Raw genomic sequence first — 19,380 nt, forward strand, 5'->3', positions numbered from 1 at the left:
TAGTCATTTTAAAAGTTTTTAATTATGATGCTTTAATCAATTTTAATACAGACTGTTCAAAAATAGTAGAACAAAAAAAAAAGAATATTTTATTTAAGGTCAAAAGTTAGTTTTTAAATATTGGATTGTTTCATTCTTAGTCTGATCCCATTTTTTTATAAAATTGAAAGCCATTTATGGTCTTACCTTTATTTGTAAATGAAGTCCATGCACCTTATCCTTCTTCACAAAAATTTCCGCCACTTTCTTGCAAAAGTCCTCCTTATTTTCCTTTAGTTTTGAAAGTCTTAAATCTTCCATTTTGGCAGTCAGTCAGGACAAAAAATAAAAACAAATGGACCGCTGCAGTGCACTTGACTTTCTGATATCGCTAACTTATTGGTGCCCAGAGCCTCTGCATAGAAGAACAGTAGCAACGAGCACCTGTTGGGCTCACATTCGCCCTTTCAGAGCGGCACGGTACTGTCTGCCTCCCCTTGTGCCTTTACACTGAGGTTTTATGTCCGATCAGCAACACTAAATATGTCGCACAAATTCGTTAAAGATATTAGCCAGACTGTGGGAAGTCAGGGTGTATAATAAACGTGTCTGCAAACAATATATTGGCGACATGCAGAGAGACAGCAACAGGCACACGCCAATTGCATGCATCAACCCAGTGTGTGAGGGAGAGCGCAGTCCGAGGTGAGAGTTGGCTCATCGCTACCACACCTTACGTTTCTCCTCTGTATTTGAACTGGAAATGCAGAAATTCGGCGATTTTGACTATAAAAATGATCACAATTATTGGAATCGTACGGGAAACAAATTCATAGCACAGGCCCGTGGACATTTTTTTTGTTATCAGTTAGTTTTTAACTTTTCATAATGACCTGCCTCCCCTGACCGCACGTCCCTGTTCACAATATGCCTATAAGCTAAGCTTCGGTGTTTAAGATTAGTGATGTTCAATGAGCGGACGAACTCATTTTTTTGTACTTATTTTGGACTCTAAACGGACATGCTGGTGCGGCATGCGCGGTGTGTGCTACGTTTTATGTTGCCTTTTGCGACAGTCCGGAGCTATCATCTTAACGTCGCTTAAATGGTCTTCGGGAAGCAGTCTATCAGTAAACTATTCCAGCAAAACGGTTACGATGACAACTAGCCAATGACTGACTTGGCAGATGACACCACGCACTTCCCATTGATCGGTTCACTCTGACTGGATGATTGTGGCCGTCGCAGTACGTACTCTGACTGACTGACTAAATGAATGAACCAGTATTCACCATGCTGATCTGGAGAACCATTGTAAGTTCATTCACGAACTGCAGACAAGAGACTCGCAGTACATTGCATCCCAGTTCAGTTTACTGATGAAATATGTATGGGAGACTGCATCAGAAAGTTTTATGGTGATGTGTGCACTATACTAAGGTTCTAATTGTACGATTTTTTAGCTATTGATGAAATTGTATTTACTGTTAGAATTCAATACAGAGGATCATTATTAGTATTAATTTGCGTGCTTGAACAATTGTTTTTTTTTTCTGTTGTTGAAATTGTATTTATTGTAAGAATTCAATAAACAGGTTTATTATTAGTAGTAGTAGTAATAGTAGGAGGAGGAGTATTATGCGTAAATTATTTGTCGTTTGCTTTTTATATTGTTTATATTGTTTGGTGGTTAAAGTTGTTAACACTGTTATACTGTTCTACTGTAGATTTTAAATAAGAATATAGCCTGTTGTCTTTTGAAGAGAACGAATCAGCGATTCAGAGATTCGAATCATTTTGGTGAACTGAATAACATGAATCGAAGCATTAAAAACAATCATTTTGCACATAACTATCCTGCACAGTATGACCAATTGGCTGGAAAAAAATGTGGTTAAAACGAGGAATTAGAGCTCCTGAAGTGAAAATGACACGTTCATGACTTGTCGCAGCTGGTGACTTTTATTTTGAAACGGCCGTTTGCCTCGACGACCGGAAGTACTTCTGTAGTTTTGTTGCCTGCTTCGCACAAGGATCTTACAGCTGCTGCCGTTCTGATTTTTCGTGACGTTTACGCCGTGGAATATGCCTTGATTGTAGAGTGCAGAAGCATATGCTTTTATCAGTTTTAAGCGTTATTTGTAAAGTAAATTAATAGCGGCACGCGTCATAAGATTGCTTTCCTCTGGCTGTCTTTACTGGAGCGTTATAAGCGAGCTCGACTAGGCCTCTGTAGGTAAAGCGCTGCTGGAGAAAAATAAGCAGCAAACGAAAGAACGAACGAATGAATGAAAACGAGGAGAAAAGGGATTCTGGAAAAAGACGGACGGATATTGAGGCTTCTGTTTTGGAAGGAAGGAGATTGCACGCCGTTGTTTAGGTAAGGGAACCGGCCGGGTGTCATTTCTGATATTTCGGATAATGAAAGCACTTCCACTTCAAGGCTCCCTTTACTTGCCGTAATGACTGTGATGACCTGCTGTCTCAAGAGAAACGTATGAAGTCCACAAGCCGCCAGAGCTCGCAGAAACCGATGCTTTCTGGGTTATTGTTTCTATGGACGCGTCTTACCGAAGGCTCTTTTTAACTTTTGTATTTTACTTTTTCACGTGAAATGACAATTACGGACATCCCACCTTTCCCTATTCAAGTTCTTAGCAGGTTCAGTTTCGTCGTACTACCAACTTATAAACCTAATTAAGTTTGCTGAGCTAGAACTATATATGAATACAGTAACTTGCTGACCGTACGGTTTTCTTCATCCTATTCTTGTCTGTTTTGTAGGCGCCTTAGGTTCCGGCTCCGCAGAGCACATTAATGATTTATTCATTATATACATGAAAATAAATGTTTCCACTGCAATCAGAAGGGAACTTCTTTGTATTTATTTTTTACTGATTGCTTATGGATATCCCCAAGTACCATGTTAGTTAGAACAAGTGCTGGTAATGGATATATTATGAGTCCGATGAGCCAACCAATCCACATTCCATTTTTTTCCCTTTATACTAAATGGGATCATGTTTGCCAGTCATTCAAACAAGTGAGCATGTTTGAATGGATATAAAAAGGCATCTTCAAACCCATATGAATATGCCCAGGAAAAGGAAGTTCATTCTCATTAACACTGTAAATGGGCAGAATATATATTTGTTCCTTACTGATTCCACAGCCATGCAGTTTACATCATCATAATGTTTTATGGTAAGTTAAGAATGGCTATTTACATTATACTGACATTTTAATTAATTCATTTCTGGGACCAGCATATTTTTATTTTTGCCCATGCAGTGGTGCAACCTTTCCCAGCAGCACTGAATGCAAGGCAATAACCCAACTCTCTCAAAGCAGTATTCAGATTGAGGGCAGAAGTACAGCCTAATCTGAAAATCTTTCGACTGAAGATAAAAAAAACTGTTAGGGAAGACCTACATTAATTCAGGTCGAATGTGCAACTTTCACCTAAAGATTACTTGGACTAGAACTTTATTATTTTTTATTTCTTCTACATTAACTTGATCAGTTTCCCTATGTAGGTTTCCATAGGACAGATGCAAGCCCTGACACCTTCACCCAGGTTGCTTCAGGTCACATATTTTGCTTCACCAGTGTGTATCATGCCATAACTTTTCAATTTAAGACCAAAGTGAAGGTTTTACCTCCAATTGTTCACGCATAATCTCTAGACAGACACAACCCTTAGCTTTTTGAATATATAGATTAAGCGACTGAGGAATCATATTTCTTTATTATATCGTTATCATTTTTTTTAATGTAGTTGTGAGTCTTAACACTTGTGTAATAGTTGACCTTTTTTGTAAATTTGCTCAGTGTTAGTTCTGAAGTAAGGGAATTAAGTACTAGCCAACCCGCGGCATAGCATACGCCGCATAATTATTTATTGATGGGTGAACACTTCCTGAAAGACACAGTTGTCCAAATGGGGTGGGTTTGAGGATACAACTGTGAGTGAATGAAAAGATGGAACTCTGGAGAGAGCAACATACAGTTGTCCGTGACTAAAAAACTGATTTTGACAGATACAGGCATATCTTTTTGAAAGTTTGGCCCTGTGCCTTATTAATTGTCATTGCAAAGGCCAATCTAACAGGAAATTGTCTGCGTGTAAAAGGCAAATGTGAATCTGATGGGGTCAGGGAAATCTGGGGAATAAGGACAGTTTGTGAGGTAGCAGCTGCGATAGTTTTACACTTCAGTACATTGCTGGTACAAGTCGGACAGGCGGGCAAGCCAACAGAAACCCTATGCTCTTAGTATAGTATGAATCAGGTTTTTGTAGACAAAGGTTTTCCGTGTTCCTGCAGGACCATCTAAGAAGAATGTTTGTCGCGGATGGGAATCGCTGTATGCAGCATGTAAAACAGTTTGCGAGGCTGGATGCAGGAGAAGGGTTAGAGTTGGCTGGCAGGGCTCAGTCGTGCGTGCGTATCCCTATCCCATGGTCTCTGTCTTGCGTGCCATGGTTGACTTGGTATATAGAAAAGCTGAAACTGAAAAGAACAATGAAAAGTCAACGTGACTCAGAGGTGCATGTGGACTGTAGCAGAGACGAAAGCGACTGAGGCTGTGTTTGGTGAGGTGTTGCGTGTGGGCACATCAGCAGACAGTGCGCATGCCTCGAGAGCGAAGGTGGACGCGGGAGGAGGATTAGACTTGGCAGGCGGGGCTCTATGTGCGTATCCCATGGCGCGGGAGGAGGGTTAGACTTGGCGGGCGGGGCTCTGTCATGCGTATCCCGTGATGCGGGAGGAGGGTTAGACTTGGCGGGCGGGGCTCTATCGTGTGCATCCCGTGATACGGGAGGAGGGTTAGACTTGGCGGGCGGGGCTCTGTCATGCGTATCCCGTGATGCGGGAGGAGGGTTAGAGTTGGTGGGCAGGGCTCTGTCGTGCGTATCCCGTGATACGGGAGGAGGGTTAGACTTGGCGGGTGGGGCTCTGTCGTGCGTATCCCGTGATGCGGTAGGAGGGTTAGAGTTGGTGGGTGGGGCTCTGTCGTGCGTATCCCATGGTCTCTGTCTTGCGTGCCATGGTCGGCTGCTTAGTGAATTATTATATAGATCTTTTTGGTGTGCATTTTTTCAGTGCAAATCGCATAATCTTTTTTGCACAACACTTAAAGTTTCTTATGTTGGGTCCACATTTAGAAAAGAAATGTTATTTTCTGCAACTGAGTTATAGGATAGTTTTATGTTCAAGTCCTCCTTTATACAGTATTTCATTTATGAATGTCTCTAGGTATCTGAATCCTTAGAGATCTTTATGTAGACAATTGGAACTTACACTTCTTCTGCCTAAAAGTCATAAAATTTGTTAAAATGAAACTGCCTTACTTCTCTGATATTTCATTACAGTTGACACTTGAATGTCTTTTAACTTATAATGAGGAGACGTTTTACAGCATTTCTACACTTTATCAGTTAATGTCATGGTGTACGCTTCTAGCCAATCATTCCCTCAGGATCAGTAAAATATCTATATATTTGCTTAGGCAGACATCGTAGCCTCCTTAGCGTTAGACCCAAGTGTTATTCGGGCAACTGTACAGATGCATCTTGTGTAATTGTTAGTACCGAGAATCACTTGGGCTGTAAATGTACTGTCAGTGCTGTTGTTCTTTGCAGAAGTTACATGTGTAGGTTTTCACAAATTATTAAATATCTGCACTTTACCAACAATGAAGACTTTGATGAGAATACATATGTAGCACCCAAACTGAAGAAAATTTGGGAGATATACCAGGCCATTGTAGAAAAATATCTGAGCGTTTATATTCGGGACCGTGATGTTGGCATCAATGAAAGTCTTGTGACTTATAAGGGCAGACTGTTATGGATACAGAACTTCACATCAAAAAGAGCAAGATTTGGCATAAAGTTTTATGAGCTTTGTGGATCTAAAATCGGATACATTTGGAATTTGGTTCTGTATATAGAGAAGGGGACAATGTTTGAACCAAAATACAAGCAGTACGGCGTTGCTACGTCACTGACTTTGATAGATGCTCTGCTGGATCAAGGATGCTGTGTAACCATGGACAATTTTTTTTTTTTACACTTCAGAACAGCTATTTGACATCTTGCTGAAAAAGAAAGACTGATGTATGTGGAACAGTGCGTCCAAATCGTCATAACAGGCCCGAAGAGTTAAATTACAGCGGGGCGCGCTATTATCTTGGCAAAAGGGTAAAGTGCTTGTGCTGATAGAAAGGCAGGAAAGTTATTTGTCTTCTTAGCACTGTACGTATTGCAGCTACAGTCACTTTCCAGGCAAAAGGCAACAAGCAGGTTATGAACACTTGTGCTGTGGTCGAATACAATAGCACGATGGCTAACATAGATTGTGCGGATGAAGAATTTACTTTCTATCCTGTTTTGTGGGGTGCAACAAAAGAAATTCTACAAAAAGATAATTCAAAGTCACTGTCTCCAACGGCCACTTCCAACTCCTTGCAGCCATGCACAAACTTGTCAAAATGGCTGGGTGGTCTTCTCTTCCGCTTCAGTCATGCAACGGATTTTGAGAGTACATCAGCATTGCTTGAGAGTGCTTTATTGTCAGATGGCATAGCAGGGATGGCGTATGCTGCACTGGCAGGTGGCACAACTGAGATGTTATGTGCTGGTCCGCTGTAGGGAAGCAGGTGTGAAGCGAACCTTCAGGCGTGGCGGTGCAGATGTACTGGTTTCTTTGCTTTTTTTTCCGTTTATTAAATGGCACTGCAAGCCATGTTTTAGGTCTGGATCTCAGCTTTGAGGCTCTACCTTCACTGCTGCCTCACAACGCCACTATGATCTGGTGGAACAGTGTTTTTGGAATGTATTTGTCTTACAGTTTCACCAGCTTTTTGTTTGTATATCTAATGCAAACTTCACATGCCAGCTTGTAGAATAAATTATTGCCGCACATCCACCATCCACACTACCGCAAAAGAGATGTTGTCGACCCTGCACATCACGGATCAATCCAGAGCATCTTATTGGTAGACATTTTATTGATTCTATACCTCCAACAGAAAAAATAATGAATCCAACTTGTACCTGTGCAGAGTGTTGTTCAAAAACTGATAAATCTAGAAAGAAAAAACCTGAAAGGAAACACACTGTTATTGTCACAACTGTGACGCTGAGTTGTGTCTTTCACCGTGCTTTAAGATTTAATGCACTCATTTTGAGATTATACTGTTGTGGCATCATTAGTGGTGGTATTGCTGTTGTTATTATTGTTCATTTCATATTATTTTTATTCAACACCTAGTGTGTGTGTGTGGGTGTGTGTGCCCTGCGGTGGGCTGGTGCCCTGCCCAGGGTTTGTTTCCTGCCTTGCACCCTGTGTTGGCTGGGACTGGCTTCAGCAGACCCCCGTGACCCTGTAGTTAGGATATAGCGTGTTGGATAATGGATGGATGGATTAATGTTATTATTTGTATCATTATTATACTTTTGAGATTTAATAGAAATGTAAATTTTCATGCTGAAAAAAATTAAATGCTTTTTATATGGTTTTTTTGGAATAAAATGCAACACTAAGGAGGTTAAATGTGTTCTCTCTTACTGTCTCGGGTACCAAATGGAACTCGCTTATTCATAACCTGTATTCTTCGTCAGTTGGTGCAAACTGCCCTGCAATTCAGGTGTAATTTGATTTAAACTTGATATAAGAATGTTGACCTGCACCAAGTTGGGCTGTAAAATTTACGCTGCAGGTGCCAAGTCACAATGGTGACAAAATAGCAACATCAACAATGCAAATTTTATATATTGATATACAGTAATCCCTCGCTATATCACGCCTCGACTTTCGCGGCTTTACTCTATCGCGGATTTTATATGTAAGCATATCTAAATGTATAACGCGGATTTTTCGCTGCTTCGCTGCTTCTGCAGACAGTGGGTCTTTTTACTTCCTGTACATGCTTCCTCAGTTGGTTTGCCCAGTTGATTTCATACAAGGGACGCTATTGACGGATGGCTGAGAAGCTAACCAATCAGAGCACGCAGTTAAGTTCAGTTCAGTGGGTTGAATGGCTCAGCGACGGAGCTCTGAATTAGATTCCGCGGTGTTAACCAGGAAGTCTTGTCTCGCTCATTCAGCATCAACGTGTTTCGCTGTGGAAAGAGTTAACTTTTGTGCTCTTTTGTGTTTATCTTTGTGCATAGTCAAGCCTTTCATTATGGCTCCAAAACGATCTGCTCCTGCTACTGCTTCAGGGGCCGTGCCCAAGCGCCAACGGAAGATGATAACGATTGCAGAAAAGGTAAACATTTTAGATATGTTGAAGGAAGGGAAAAGCTACACCGCTGTTGGACACCATTACGGCATCAATGAGGCTACGATTCTTTTTATTTAAAAAGTAGGAAAGGAATATAAAATCTACGGCCGCAGTGTCCTTTTAACCAGGGCGCAAAACAAGTTGTAAGTGGATGTAATAAGGCGGTAGTCTGGATGGAATCTGCTTTAGGGATTTGGATTGAAGAACAACAACGGCGGTGCTACACAGTCGCCTGAAGAGGCTCCTTTAGATGAGCTGTAACGCTCTCCTTTGTCGTGCAGTAAAATTAAACTCATTGTTATCGGACAAGTCGTCGTGTCATTGTTGGTGAGTAACCATAATTAATTTTCTACTTACAGTACTTAGTACATGTATGTACGTTTAGTGTCACTGTACACACATTTACTGTATACAATTTTTCTTGCATTGTACGTATTTATTGCTGGTGGCATGTCTATCGTAATGGCTGTAACATATGTGATATCGGAGACACTCGATATCTTTAAAATAATATTTAGGTTTTACTGTATATAAACAGTGTGTTTACATACATAATTTCAATGAATCTTACCTAATATCTAAGAGAATACAAAGGGTTTATGCTGTATAACTGTATGGGAATATTTATAAACAGTGTGGGAGAGTTTATAAGGGCTTAAAATATATAAAAATAACCATACAAACATATGGTTTCTACTTTGCAGATTTTTACCTACCGATCGAGGAGGAATTACTGTATTTCTCTCTTGCATGTCTGCTGGAAGGACCAATTTCTGAGCTTTTTAGGGCTTTCTAAACCTGCTATACATGGAATTTTTAAGAAACACTATTAAATATCTCAGGTCTTTACTGACCTGGTGCATATATGCTTTATGTGCTTTGAGGCGCCAATGACACAAGTTGGTGACCCTCAGAAACTTGTCTTCTAATTGGGTTGTCACTATGCTTCTGCCAATTCCCAGTTGCCTTTGGATTGTGCAGGAAACTATACCCACTGTTTTTTTTTTGCAATTTTTGTAAATGAAGATCCTGTACCTTGAAGGGTGGTAATGTTCTGTCTCATTAACTTATTAGCTATTTTCTTGCCATTGTCACTGGAATATTGTCCAAGTAGTTCTTTAGAAGTTGTAGTAATCAATAGAATCAGAGGGTTTTTAAGCAATCAGCAGAAGTTGGGACACCTGTGCACATTGTTTGCATTAACTTGCAAGGCTAAATTTGCTTTAATTAGTACAGAACGTTTGTAGGGTGTGACCTATTAGTTGTTCCCTGAAGAAAGCCTGTTTGTAATATTCTGATATTTCCATTTTTCATTTTTTGCTGACTGACCTAAACTTTAAATTTAAACATCTGGCAGTTTACTGCTTACCTTTTCGACATTTCACTTGATTAAATTTGAAGAAAAAAAAATGAGTTGTTCTAAAACTTTTGACTAGTATTGTACGTGCTATCACAAGAAGGTTTGCTGTTTCTCCCAGCACAGTCTCAAGAACATGGAGGAGATACTACGAGAGGGGTTATTACACAAGGAGAGCTGGAGGACGTGTGAGCCAGTCAAGGCATCAATGCCTTTCATCATCCAGGAACTCCCTACACACTCTCCACACATGAGGCCTGGCATTGTCCAGCACCAGGATGAACCCAGAACCCACTGCAGCCGCGAAAAATCTGAAAGTGGATCTGAGGATTTCATCAGCAGTCAGGGTACCATTTCCTAGCATGTTCAGGTCTGTGTGCTCCTCTGAGGATATGCCTCCCCAGGCCATCACTGACCCACCACCAAATCGGACATGCTGGATGATGTTACATGCTGCATAATGTTCACCATGGTGTCTTCAGACTCTTTCATTCATGTCTCAGTGTGAACATTTGTGAAGAGAATGGTGTGCCAGTGGTGGGGCTATCAATTGTGTATTTGCTGGTGAATGCCAGTTGAGCTGCACAGTGATGGGCTGTGAGCACAGTTTCCACTAGATAATTTCAGGCCCTCATGCCTCCCTCATGGAGTCAATTTCTGCCTGTTTGGTCAGAAACATGCACACCACTTGCCAGCTGAAGACCATTGTGTAGGGCTCTGGCAGTGTTCATCTTCACACAGGGGAGTAGGTACTGGTCCTACTGCTGGGTTGATGCCCTTCTTCGGCCCTGTCTGGCTCTCCTTGTACACTGGCCAGCTTCTTATCCTTTTTTATATCCTTTTTTTATTATATACATGAAAACAGTTAAATGACACCTTTTATTAACCCGCTGAGTAGAGTACATAATGCTAGCTTTTCAGGTACCTGCAGCTGCTTTTTCATGGAAGGTGTAACAAGAAGACATGTTGCTTGAAGAAAAGGCCTGAGCTGCTTTGAAAGCTTGCATATTGTAATCTTCTCAGCCAGTGAATGGTGGAATTCTTCTTCACATTTCATTGCATCAGTAAATGGCTAGCTAACACAGTACATCACTCCACTACTACATGGCAGTAGCAGTAAGCATTTGGTCAATGTTACACCATTATATAAATGTGCTTGGTATCCCAATGGGACCCTCCCTCTGCTTTTCGATTATAAAAATAGGAAAAATGTGCAACAGTTGCAGAGGGAGCTAAGATCCTGATACCTGCAAATCCTAGAAATGCTCCTGTACCAACAGCATCAGTTTAAACTTGATGGGTCCCCCAAAAGTAATAGCAAAATCTGGTCCTTTCTTATTTGATGTTCTCTGTTGACACCCAAAATACAACGGGTCTTATCTGATCTCACTGAAATATTAACCCACTTAAATTCCCTATCCCAGGCAGTCATTCTTCTTGGCGATTTCAACATACATATTAACATTTCTACATGTAAACTGAGAAATTGACTGCTGTCCTTTCTGGATTGTTTTGCCTTGGTGCAACTTGTTGATTTTCCTACCCACTCTGGTGGTCATATGTTAGACCTGATCTGCACATCTGGCTTATCTGTTGGCACTACTTTTAGTGATTTGGACCTCTCTGACTCTCTTACCTGTAAAAATTACATTTCTTTAAGAAACATTTAGTACTAGGGTGTTGTACCGTGTTAGACATTATGAATGTAGAGAAAAGCCAAGCAAAATGACACCTTTTATTGTCTAACAAAAAAGATTACAATATGCAAGCTTTTGAGGCAACTCAGGCCCCTTCTTCAGGCAAGATGTAATCATCTGTTCCTTCTTGCTGGATCCATTTCTGATGTTTTTCTGTCTTCCCCAACTCCATCCACACTAGATAGTCTTCTTGACTACTATAACTCGGCACTTCATTCAACAGTAGATAGAACAGCTCTTTTAAAATGCAAAGTTTCATTTAAACATTCAGCTCCATGGTACAACTCATAATTATTGGCTATGAAAGTAGTTGGTCGACACCTTGAGAGAATGTTACACAAGACTGGCCTCATTATGTATGTTTAGGCTTTCTCTGACCATCAAAGGGCTTACAGAAATGCACTAAATGCAGCCAAGAACATGCATTATGGCAGAACCAGTAATGGCATACTGTACGATAACATGCACTGAATGCAAGCTTTCATCCTGTTTCTCTGTACTTTTACCATTCGTTTGCTCAGAGGTTGATGCACTTGCTGCTTCCTGAGCAGCTCTTGTTTTCTCCACTCTAGTGGCCCTCTTCTTCCTTTGGCATGATTTCGCGTTAAAACTGATTAAGTCCGTATTTGTGTTGCAGTAACTTAGTATCTGTTTCTTAATTTTTTTTTGACACTTAAAGTAAGTGTTCAGTCTGCCTCAAGAATGATTAAAGATATGAAAAGGTACAGGAAGTGACGAATAAAAAGAGTAATAAAAATAGAGTTCACGTCGTATATGTGGACCAAATTGCAGGTCAATAGTTCAAACGGTTTGTGAGCTACAGGTGATTTAAAATCCTGGACAGAAAAACAGCTAAGGTAGCGTATTATATAAGAAGATAATAGACTGTGGCCATGATAACCCAAGAGTTTTGTTCTCTGTAGTTAATAAACTACTTCAATCTGCATCTGGCCAAAATACAGTTAGGTCCGTAGTTATTTGGACAGTGATAAAATTTTCATTGTTTTGGCTCTGTGCGCCACCACAGTGGATTTGAAATGAAACCGTTAAGATGTGATTGAAGTGTAGACTTCCAGTTTTAATTTAAGGTGTCTAACAAAAACATTGTATGAGCCATTTAGAAAATACAGCCATTTTTATATATGGCTCCCCACCCCACAATTTTCAGGAGCTCAGAAGTATTTGGACATACGAACATAAGGTCAGTTCCAATAATTGGTAGATAATCCTTTGCAGTCAATGACTGCCTGAAGTCTGGAACCAGTGGCGTTCTCAAAGTTCATTGGACTTTCTGCCTTCAGCTTTGTCTTCAGCAAGTGAGATGCATGTCTTGCCTTGAAAAGCATTTGGTTTGCTTTCACATTATGTTGTGGTAAATTATTATTAATGGTAAATGGCCTGTATTTGATATAGCGCCTAACTAGAGTTCAAGAACCCCCTAGGCGCTTTACAACACAACAGTCATTCACCCATTCACACATTTGTGGCTCATTGTCCATCTACACTGTGAAGTGTCGTTCTGTCAGTTTTGCACTGTTTATCTGAATCTGAGCAGACAGTATGATTAGGGCCCTGTGGAATCAGTTTTATTTGTTTTTTGATTTTCGTTACATTTTAATGAAACCGCACAGTAGCACAACTGAAACTTATTTTGAAGTTCCATTCATCAGGTAGGAGCCCAGAACCTCCATGATGCTGTATGCTGAGACTATTGTAGGACAGGAGTGCCCTCTGGAATTGTAAGAGCTATTGCTAGTTTGATGCATACTTCTGAGATAAAGGTTAACTTCACTTTTAGGGTCTAGGATATTTGTTACAGCCTGAGCTGATGTATTCTCGGCCAGAAATAACTTTTTGTAAAGGTAAATATATTAAGCGGGGCACTCCACTGATTCGAGCCAGCTATCCCACGTGGTGTTTACTCTCTCGGGGGTTCCTGGCAGGCTTCTTGAAGAAGGTTGACTTTACCCACATGACTAGTGATGCAGTATTTATAGTGCTGCCAGGTCTCTCCCACCAAACTGACATGACACAAGCAGGTTGAATGAATGTACACAGCAGGTTGAATGTACATTGTTGGGCACAACCCCTTTTAAAACTTTCTGGTATGCTTTCAGATGGCATGATACATTGCCTGTAATAACTGCTAAAATGTCATTAAAATTCAGCTGGTTGAAGTGCTGCCTGTGGAAAAGTTGCAGCTCCCCTTAAAGATAAGATCTGCCAAAAAGTACTAGTCTTCAGTAACTGTAATTGTAATTATGTAAATTGTTTCTCTTTTTTTAAAATTGTATTATAATCATTACATACAAATCAATTTTTACAAAAAAATAGGATTGAAAACAAATCAACCCCTACCTCTAAGAAGGAGAGCATGGCCAACGGACTAAAACTTAAACTCATCAATTTATTCATTTTTACTATTTTTATTAGGCGGATACAGATAAATGGAGAAGTAAAAGAAATTGGGAGAGAATCTACTTCCTCAGGGCTTTACAAGCTTATTCTAAAATATTATTGATTAGATCCTGCCAGGTTTTGAAAATTTGTGCACAGATCATCTAAGTGAGAATTTGATTTTTTCCAATTTCAAATAATATAAAACATCAGTTACCCACTGACTTAAAAGAGGAGAGCAAAATACAGTGGGATGCAAAAGTTTGGGCAACCTTGTTAATAGCAGGGCTGTGGAGTCGGTAGATAAATGCTCCGACTCCTCAGTTTCTAAATCTTCCGACTCCCCGACTCCTCTGTATGTATATACTATGCTAATGTATTTTCTACATCCAATGAAGGAAAGGAAGGCAACATACATGTCATTTCACCACAGAACTACTGGCTAGGAAGCCAACACTTTACTATAATGCCAGATTAAAGACAAACACAATGAAAATAAGGTTTTGGTTTTTTTTAACAAGTGTCTGGATAGTAATAGCAGGCATAAAAATCAGGAACAGGAAATGCATTGGTTCAAAAATACAAACCACATTCTTTGGTAGTTTTAACTTTTAAAACAAAAAAAAAAAAAGCTTAACTATATGAACTAAAAAGAATATCTGGAAAAACTATATTAAACTTGGAATATAGTTAAAGGAAATCATGAATCATGTTTGAATCCCATAGTCAGGTTTAAAGTTTAAGTTTATTCCCTTCACTTATACAAGTGTCTCTAGTCCTGCAAAAAACATTTACCTAATTATCAGCGAGAGTTAAGGCCCCCAAATACGCAGCGATCCGTGGCCGATTTTGCCACCGACCAATGTGCGTGTACAATCGCGGCAATTGATTGCCGGCCGCAGATTGCGGGTGTCCACATGGACGGGCAGATCCAGCTTGCCGAAAATCTCGACCACCGCCCCCATCCAAAGTAATGTGAAGCCTCTGTCTGCTGCAGTGGATGTCTCCTCTGTCAGCCAGCAGGAAGTGTAGTGCATTGTGTCACTCACCGGCCAGCTGATCAGCAGAACGAGCCTCTGCTGGAGACAGGTAGAGATCTGTGTTCTCTCTCCGCCCCTTCACTAGCGCATAGCGAGGGGAGCCGGGAGCTGAGAACACACCAGATGATTTTTCAGGCGTTTGACGCATGATGACTCGTTGAACGGCCGAAAAATCGGCAGTGCATCTGTAAATGTATGAGGGGCTTTAGGCTAGGTTCACAGTTCCCAGTAACAGTGGAACACGACACAATGGAAAGCGGTGCCGCACCTTACCTGTGCATTACATCCCATATAGTGACGCATACAGTCAATGAAAAGCATGCTTCATGGTTACTTGACATGTTCGTTTTGTGGTAACCTTATGCACTGCATGCATTGGGCTTTATTCTTACAGCAGAGAAGTAGTTCATTATGACTGTTTGTGAATTGGGACATTTCAATCCTATAATGAGAAAGAGTATTTAAGGGGGTCAATTGTAAGTTTCTCTCCTCCTTTAATTTTCTCTGAAGAGTAGCAACATGGGGGTCACAAAACAACTCTCAAATGACCTGAAGACAAAGATTGTTCACCATCATGGTTTAGGGGAAGGATACAGAAAGCTGTCCCAGAGATTTAAGCTGTCTGTTTCCACAGTTAGGAACATATTGAGGAAATGGTAGACCACAGGCTCAGTTCAAGTTAAGGCTCGAAGTGGCAGACCAAGAAAGATTTCGGATAGACAGAAGCGACGAATGGTGAGAACAGTCAGAGTCAACCCACAGACCAGCACAAAAGACCTACAACCTCATCTTGCAGCAGATGGAGTCACTGTGCATCGTTCAACCATTCGGCACTTTACACAAGGAGATGCTGTATGCGAGAGTGATGCAGAGGAAGCCTTTTCTCCGCTCACAGCACAAACAGAGCCACTTGAGGTATGCTCAAGCACATTTGGACAAGCCAGCTTAATTTTGGAATAAGGTACTGTGGACTGATGAAACTAAAATTGAGTTATTTGGGCATAACAAGGAGCGTTATGCATGGAGGAAAAAGAACACAGCATTCCAAGAAAAACACCTGCTACCTATAGTAAAATATGGTGGTGGTTCCATCATGCTGTGGGGCTGTGTGGCCAGTGCAGGGACTGGGAATCTTGTCAAAGTTGAGAAGCGCATGGATTCCACTCCGTATCAGCTGATTCTGGAGACCAATGTCCAGGAATCGGTGACAAAGCTGAAGCTGCGCCGGGGCTGGATCTTTCAACAAGACAACGACCCGAAACACTGCTCAAAATCCACTAGGGCATTCATGCAGAGGAACAAGTGCAACGTTCTGGAATGGCCATCTCAGTCCCCAGACCTGAATATAATTTAAAATCTGTGGTGTGAGTTAAAGAAAGCTGTCCATGCTCGGAAGCCATCAAACCTGAACGAACTAGAGATGTTTTGTAAAGAGGAATGGTCCAAAATACCTTCAACCACAATCCAGACTCTCATTGGAACCTACAGGAGGCGTTTAGAGGCTGTAATTTCTGCAAAAGGCGGATCTACTAAATATTGATTTAATTTCTTTTTTTGTGGTGCCCAAATTTATGCACCTGCCTGATTTTGTTTGAACAATTATTGCACACTTTCTGTAAATCCAATAAACTTCATTTCACTTCTCAAATATCACTGTGTGTGTCTTCTATATGATATATTTAACTGACATTTCTTATTGTAACAACCAACGATTTATACAGGAAAATAATGACTATTAACAAGATTGCCCAAACTTTTGCATCCCACTGTAGGTCTGTGTGCCAATAGTGTAGTGAAGACAATCACAGTTTGTTTGTCCTCCTCCACTTTAAGCCCATCTGGAAGAACACTAAACACAGCTGTTAATGGATTAGGAGGGATTGTGACACCAAGGCTGTCTGAAAGGCACTTAAAAATTTTTGTCCGGAATGATGTTAATTTGGTGCAGGCCCAAAACAAGTGACCCATTGAGGCTGGAGTTTGATTGCAACGTTCACAAGTTGGATCTTGCACTGGAAACATTTTGGACAGTTTCAAGCGAGACAGATGTGCTCGATATATAATTTTGAGTTGAATAATTTTATGCTTTGCGCATATGGAGCTCAAGTGAATTCTCTGCATTGCTACCTTCCACTCCTTTTCTTTTATGTCGAGTGAGAAATCCTTTTCCCATTGTTCTCTTGGATCTTTGAAAGGGAGGGACTGTAATATATTTTTGTATATTGCAGAAATGCTGTCTGAGTCTTCAAGACTGAGCAATATTTTTTCCAGCATAGAGGGAGATGGGGAAAATTGGGCAGGTTCTGTTTGACAAAGTTTCTAATTTGAAGATAGTGAAAGAAATGTGTTGCTGGAAAGTTAAATTTGGAATGTAATTGTTCATAGGATGCAAAGATGTTGTCTATATAAAGATCTCTAAGCAATTTAATCCCAAATGTTTTCCAGATATTAAAAACTGCATATGTTTGCGAGGGTTGAAAAAGGTGGTTCTCATTCAGAGGTGCCACAGATAAGATTCTCCATCTTAAAATGTCACCGATTCTGTTCATAACTTTTATGGACAGAATTTCTAGGCGCAGCCAGGGTGTTGAAGGGGTCCGGTTTGGTGGACTCAGGATTGGGTCACTGCTTTTTGCAGATGATGGACAACATCATTGCTTCATCAGGCCGTGATCTTCAGCTCTCTCTGGTGCGGTTCGCAGCTGAGTGTGAAGCGGCTGGGATGAGAATCAGCACCTCCAAATCCGAGACCATGGTCCTTAGCCGGAAAAGGGTGGAGTGCCCTCTCAGGGTTGGGGGTGAGATCGGTGCGGCATCTGCAGTGATGCGGGCTCTGCATCGGTCGTCGTGGTGAAAAAGGAGCTGAGCTGTAAGGCAAAGCTCTCAATTTACCAGTCGATCTACGTTCCTCCCCTCACCTATGGTCATGAGCTATGGGTAGTGACCGAAAGAACGAGATCGCGAGTACAAGCAGCTGAAATGAGTTTCCTTCGCAGGGTGTCTGGGCTTTCCCTTAAAGATAGGGTGAGAAGCTCAGTCATCCGGGAGGGGCTCAGAGTAGAGCCGCTGCTCCTCCACATTGAGAGGAGTCAGATGAGGTGGCTCGGGCATCTGATCAGGATGCCTCCTGGACACCTCCCTGGTGAGGTGTTCCGGGCACGTCCAACCGGGAGGAGGCCCCAGGGAAGACCCAAGACACGCTGGAGGGACTATGTCTCCCGGCTGGCCTGGGAACGCCTTGGGATTCTTGGGATAACTTGCATATATTGGAGCAGAAAGCAGGGACTATAGAGAAGTACTGCAAGATTTTATTGCTATTGCGGCCCAAACCTGTGTATGTTCATCTATTTGTGTCCAGGTTTTTATAGCTTGTGTGTTTGCTGCCCAGTAATTAAACTGAAAGTTAGGTAGAGCCATGCCACCTTTTGTCTTAGGTCTTTGTAGAGTCGCTCTTTGGATACGTGGATGTTTTAGGTTCCAAATAAATGAGGTTATGGTTGAATCTAATTTTTTTAAGAATGACTTATTTATGTACAGGGTGGGCCATTTATATGGATACATCTTAATAAAATGGGAATGGTTGGTGATATTAACTTCCTGTTTGTGGCACATTAGTATATGTGAGGGGGGAAACTTTTCAAGATGGGTGGTGACCATGGTGGCCATTTGGAAGTTGGCCATTTTGGATCCAACTTTTGTTTTTTCAATAGGAAGAGGGTCATGTGACACATCAAGCTTATTGGGAATTTCACAAGAGAAACAATGGTGTGCTTGGTTTTAACGTAACTTTATTCTTTCATGAGTTATTTACAAGTTTCTCTTTGTTTACAGCCATTGACATGTCACAGAGTTTAACACGTGAGGAGCGGATACAAATTGTGTTAATGTCTGGTGAACTCAGTAACCGGGTCATTGCAGCAGATTTCAATGCAAGACACCCTACGAGACCACCCATCTCCCATACTACAGTTAGCAAATTGCTTGCTAAGTTTCCTGAAACTGGTTCAGTGTTGGATTTGCTAAAATGTGGACGCATGAAAACTGTCACTAATGAAGAAATATTAGTGGCTGTCCTAGCTTCATTCAGCAAGAGCCCACAGCGTAGCACTCGCCGCATGTCACTGGAGAGTGGCATTAGTCGAACATCCCTTCGGCGGATATTAGCTACTCACAAATGGCACCCTTACAAACTCCAGCTACTGCAGCATCTCAACGAGGATGACCCAGATCGGCGCACTGAATTTGCAGAATGGGCAAAACAAAAATTGGAACAGGACCCTCAGTTTACGCTGAAGATTTTGTTCAGTGATGAGGCAAACTTTTATGTGAATGGTGAAGTTAACAAACAAAACCACCGCTATTGGTCTGAAACTAACCCACATTGAAAAGATCCCTCCAAGACTGTGTGGTATATGGGGTACAAAGATAGTGGGGCCATTCTTCATCAATGGAAACCTCAAGGCCACTGGATATGCAAAATTGCTACATGATGATGTGTTTCCCTCTTTATGCACTGAAGCTGGCACGTTCCCTGAGTTTTTCCAGCAAGATGGTGCACCACCACATTATGGGTGTCAGGTCCGAGCATTCCTAGATGAACAGTTTCCTGGAAAGTGGA

At 41.2% G+C, this 19,380-nt stretch overlaps 1 protein-coding gene across 1 annotated transcript in view; it reads left to right on the plus strand.

Annotated features, from left to right (window-relative positions):
* Positions 1-1,975: 1,975 nt before the first annotated feature.
* vps54 (VPS54 subunit of GARP complex) overlaps positions 1,976-19,380 on the plus strand; it is a 117,040-nt gene continuing 99,635 nt past the window's right edge. Inside the window, exon 1 of the mRNA XM_039737915.1 lies at positions 1,976-2,359. The gene's annotated coding sequence lies outside the window, so the exon portion shown is untranslated. The remainder of the gene's footprint in view (positions 2,360-19,380) is intronic.

This window comes from Polypterus senegalus, chromosome 16 (genome assembly GCF_016835505.1).
Source record: "Polypterus senegalus isolate Bchr_013 chromosome 16, ASM1683550v1, whole genome shotgun sequence".
Taxonomy (NCBI): domain Eukaryota; kingdom Metazoa; phylum Chordata; class Cladistia; order Polypteriformes; family Polypteridae; genus Polypterus; species Polypterus senegalus.